The 5,588-nt window shown below is 34.4% G+C and overlaps 1 long non-coding RNA gene across 1 annotated transcript; it reads left to right on the plus strand.

Moving 5' to 3' along the window:
- Nucleotides 1-225: 225 nt before the first annotated feature.
- On the plus strand, nt 226-5,457 carry LOC132726089 (uncharacterized). The gene is made up of 3 exons (XR_009625143.1): nt 226-332; nt 4,867-4,986; nt 5,329-5,457. It is a non-coding gene; the product is annotated as an uncharacterized LOC132726089 (long non-coding RNA).
- Nucleotides 5,458-5,588: the final 131 nt, after the last annotated feature.

Raw genomic sequence — 5,588 nt, forward strand, 5'->3', positions numbered from 1 at the left:
GGGTGTATTTGTGGATATTTGGGTATTTCGTGCTGCCCATTGTACTCAGGCAAATTAATGACAAAAATATTAAAATGATCTTATGAACTCCAATCACGCTAAAATGGCATTTTATAAAATTCCGGCAAGAATTTCTGTATCAATTTTGTATTTTTTGGGTTTGAAGCGTTAATATATTTATTTTACCAAAATCTGGTCCGAAATGACCTGGCCCGAAGTGTCTGGTCCGAAACGTCCGTGGTCCGAAATGTCCGTAATTCATTTGGAATTGTTTTGTATGTTTCGCTAGAATTAGTTAATTATCAGTGACGTGTTTTTGAAAGTGAAACAAGGTAAATATTTGACTTTCTATTATCAGTGATTATTACGATAGTTTCTTATGCATTATGTTAGCTGTCATGAACATACCGATATTAATGCCACGGATCGAATTAATTCAGTAATTGAGCAGTAGATTTCTACATGCAATTTTCACAACCAATTCAGACTGATTCATGGTTTGTTTTCTTGGGGTATTTTCTTTGATAATTCTTGTTTTTTTTATATCAAACAGACAGAATAAGTAATCAATAAAAAATAATAAAAAATGGTCGTGAAACTATGGTGGCTGATTTGTGCCAGTTGTGTTTACGCCCCCCGACCCCGCCAAGCAAAAAGTCGAGAATTAACAAGTTTAAATTGCGGGGTCGCGGAGCGAAAACACGCTAATTAGCGGTGCGCGGCGAAGTTTGACAAATAAAACTTCGCCCCACGAGGGCGCGGAGCAAGAATTAAGAAATAAAACGGCAGGGGCGCGGGGCGAAGTTTAATGAAATAAAACTTCGCCCCACACCCCTGTTAATTAGCTTGTTTTCGTCCCCCGACCCCGCCAAGTGAAAAGTCGAGAATTAACAAATTAAAATGGCGGGAGCGCGGGGCGAAAACACGAATGGCACAAATCAGCCACCATATGATACCGAATACCTACACTTATGATCTTTAAACTTATTGTATCTCTACCAGTATCAGACCTGCTTCCATAAGATTAAACTGTAAAATATGAGCCGCCCTGTTCAGACTTTACGGTTCCTTCTGCTTAAACGTTGGATACAGTAAGGTTACATTTTGATACCAGTGTTTTTATTGTACTTAAGTCCTGTCTACTGAAATGACTGTCATGGTGAGGACATCGCATTCATATCATTTTTCCTACTTTAATCTTCAGCACTGGTTTGTTTTTACACCTGATTGTATCAAAATTGTTATTTCTGAGGTGTGCGACTGAGGATACATGTAGTTTGACTGCGGCAGATACCAAATTATCATCTTATTCATGTATATATTACATTAGTTACCATGTTCTTAGTGTGTTCATCCAAGACTATCTCAAACCGGTGACAAGATCAGCTGGAAATCCCTATTCCCTAAATCAGTAAATGCTTTCAAATAATAAACTAGATGACTACTACTAATAATGATTCTTGCTGTCAGATGTTGTTGCCTAGCCTGGGTCTATGTTAGATAAGGCTATAAGCAAAATTGAACATGTCTCATACATGACCCGCCTTTTTTGTCAGTTTAAATCTTGTATCACTCTTTTAAACCTTTTTTTAGCTCACCTGTCACAAAGTGACAGGGTGAGCTTTTGTGATCGCTTTTCGTCCGGCGTCCGTCCGTCCGTCCGTCGTCCGTCCGTAAACTTTTACTTTAAATGACATCTCCTCATAAACCACTAAGCCAATTTCATCCAAACTTCACAGGAATGTTCCTTTGGTGGTCACCTTTAAAAATTGTTCAAAGAATTTAATTCCATGCAGAACTCTGGTTGCCATGGCAACCAAAAGAAAAAACTTTAAATATCTTCTTTTAAAAAACCATAAGAGCTAGAGCTTAGATATTTGGCATGAAACATCTTCTAGTGAGTGTCTACCAAGTTTGTTCAAATAAAAGCCCTGGGGTCAAAATTGGCCCCGCCCCGGGGGGTCATTGATTTTCCCTATATGCATATAGTAAAAACTTAAAAAATCTTCTTTTAAAGAACCCAAAGAGCTAGAGCTAAGATATTTAGCATGAAACATGTTCTAATGGATGTCTACCAAGTTTGTTCAAATAAAAGCCCCGGGGTCAAAATTGGCCCCGCCCCGGGGGGTCATTGATTTTCCCTATATGCATATAGCAGGCTGTCCAGCGTCCCTAAAATTCCTAAAAAATCCTAATTTTTTTCAGTTTGGCTAAAATTCCTAAAAAAATGAAAAATTCAAAGGGAATTCCTAAAAATGCCCTATTTTTTCACTTAAATTCCTATTTTTTTTATCTTTTGTGATAAACATATCCAGAAACAACCATGTTTCAATCACAACCTAAATTCAAACACAGTCAGTGGAGTTGATATCATGTCTGACTAAATTGCATAAGTCACGTGTTGCATTTACTTCAACTCCTGCAGAAATGCCATACTTGATTAATTGTCAGATGTTATCAGAAAAATAATAAGAAACTGTTTGTTTTAAATGGAACAATGAAAATTGTACCACTTTGACTATATCAAAATAGTCACTTGTTTAAAATTGTGATAAAAAATTTCCAAGGAAGTTACATTTTTATTGGCTATAGAGTTTTACCATTTACCTCAGTCTTAGGTGTATTTAAAGCAACTATTTACACGATGTACCACTAAATTTCATCAGACTGCATGCAGGGGTCCTTATTAATAAAATCTTAATTTGTAATCAAGTTATTTTCAAGTGATGACTGTAGAACAGATCTTTTGTAAGTGATACCAGCTGGCAGATCTAGACAAGTTTCCATATTTGCTAATTATAAAATGGGTAAGGTAAACTGGCAGTAATGATTGAATGCTTTAACCATTTTGCTACCCAATTAGCGTACTAAGAAGTGACACCTTCAGCTGCCCTTTTTGTACACATTAACATGTACTGAACATATGTAATAACATATAGTGTAAGTTTTTTAAAAATCTGGAAAAAAAACTGTTAAAAATCATTAAAAAAACTGACACGGTTGTGAAATTTTCTACAATTTTTAGTAGCCTGATTTATCTTGAACAGTGAAATTTTCTACAATTTTAGTAGCCTGATTTATCTTGAACAAATTCTTCATATGTGTATATCCTGCTGTTTGAATTTAAGTTTAAATATGCCTGGGAATGACTCTAGTGGGTCATATCATTTTTATTGTTTTTTAAGAAAGATCAAGACTTGTTGAAAATGTACCAACCTTAAAATGTTGATAAGAAATGCATTTATAGCTAAAATAAATTTAAAGCATAACTTCCCCTTCCATATATTATCGGCTTATTATATCTTTACTAATTATTTTAACTTGATTAATTGTCAGATGTTATCAGAAAAATATAAGAAACTGTTTTAAATGGAACAATGAAAATTGTACCACTTTGACTATATCAAAATAGTCACCTGTTTAAAATTGTGATAAAAAATTTCCAAGGAAGTTACATTTTTATTGGCTAATCATAGCTTAACTAATTGCATATTGGTTGTTCCTGGATTCTTATAACATTGAAAATGTTTTCATTCTAGTTATGTTTTAATGTAGTTTTTCAGCTCTTTTTAAAGGCAGTTGGCCAGTGAATCAATTTATTCACTGGTGACTATGGAACACTGGTAACACCTTTGCTATAACCGAACTAGAGTATTATTTGTGAGTTACTTTTGTGTCAAATATGCAAAATAATAAATGAGCCCCTACCATGGTCTTTTGAGGTCATAAGTTTGTATAAAATTCCAAATTTGAGCCCTAAAATTTCTTTTATTTACCCTAAAATTCCTAAATTTTAGCCCTAAAATTTCGTAAAAATTGCCCTAAAATTTGCCCTAATTTTTTGTCAGAAGGTGCTGGACAGCCTGATATAGTAAAAACTTAAAAAATCTTCTTTTAAAGAACTCAAAGAGCTATGGCTAAGATATTGAGCATCAAACATGTTCTAATAGGTGTCTACCAAGTTTGTTCAAATAAAAGCCCTGGGGTCAAAATTGGCCCCGCCCCAGGGGGTCATTGATTTTCCCTATATGCATATAGTAAAATCTTAAAAAATCTTTTTTTAAAGAACCAAAAGAGTTAGAGCTAAGATATTTAGCATGAAACATGTTCTAATAAGTGTCTACCAAGTTTGTTCAAATAAAAGCCCTGGGGTCAAAATTGGCCCCGCCCCGGGGGTTATTGGTTTTCCCTATATGCATATAGTAAAAACTTAAAAAATCTTCTTTTAAAGAACTCAAAGAGCTATGGCTAAGATATTTAGCATCAAACATGTTTTAGTGAGTGTCTACAAAGTTTGTTCAAATAAAAGACCTGGGGTCAAAATTGGCCCCGCCCCGGGGGTCATCATTTTCTTTATATGTGTATAGCAAAAACTTACAATCTTCTTTGAAAAAAACCCAAATAGCTAGAGTTTAGATATTAAGCATGAAACATCTTCTAGTAAGTGTCTACAAAGTTTGTTCAAATAAAAGCCCTGGGGTCAAAACTGGCCCGGCCCCAGGGGTGTCATTGCTTTTAACTATATGTGTATAGTAAAAACTTAAAAAAAATCTTCTTTTAAAAAGCCCAATGAGCTAGAGCTTAGATGTTTAGCATGAAACATCTTCTTATGGGTGTCTACCAAGTTTGTGCAAATAAAAGCCCTGGGGTTAAATTGGCTCTGCAACGTTGGGGGAGGGGGGTTTGGGGGGGCCTATATACAGGTGAGCGACCTCAGGGCCATCATGGCCCTCTTGTTTACCTTACAAGTGAATTTCTACGCATCAAAACTCCATACCGGTGTGAAATAGCCGATAAACACCGCTCAGACTGATATTATTTCTTAAATATTAAATTTATTCGTGTTATTTACACCTATTATTTCAGGTGTAAAAGACATGGCAGAGAAGGAGGATATTGCAAATAATCCATTTGCAGCATTATTTCCAAGTATTGACCAAGCACAACTTTTTATTGCTAATAAACAAATCGCAAAACAAGAAAATGGTAAATTTGAAACTGTTTGAATCATATACATGTGTTGATTTATCAGAGAAGTTACTTAAAAAAAAAGATATTAAATTTTTATTCAGAATAGTTCTCTTTCAATGCCTGTATCCATATAGTCTTAAAATTCAATTTGGTATAGTTATGCCTATTTTCTGGCCTTAAAGTTGCTGTGTTTGTTAAGTTTAAGATATAATACATATCGAAAAACTTAAAAAATGGATTTCGAATCATTATGCCCATTATTTTCATGGGTAATTACTTAATGAAAGTGACTGATGATTCTGTAGTCAAACTTGTTAAAACAATTCATATTCCTGAATTGAAATTATTCTGTTTTAGGTATAATAACTTCAGTGCCGACAGAAAGTACTATACCTCAGTGTACTGACATCAAAGAACTTTCCAGACAGAAAACACAGATAAGCACCCTGCTTGAACATATCTTTCTCATTACTTTGGATAATGGTATATATAAGTTAACACTTACCATATTGAATATTTAGAATTCATTTGCACGATTATCATTAGGAGGACGATGTTGTCCTACATGATGACTCAAAAAAATTTTGGGGTTTATCAAAATTTAAAAAAACATCTTT

The sequence above is a fragment of the Ruditapes philippinarum genome, unplaced genomic scaffold (assembly GCF_026571515.1).
Source record: "Ruditapes philippinarum isolate M1 unplaced genomic scaffold, ASM2657151v2 ctg5151_1_1_1_1, whole genome shotgun sequence".
Lineage (NCBI taxonomy): Eukaryota > Metazoa > Mollusca > Bivalvia > Venerida > Veneridae > Ruditapes > Ruditapes philippinarum.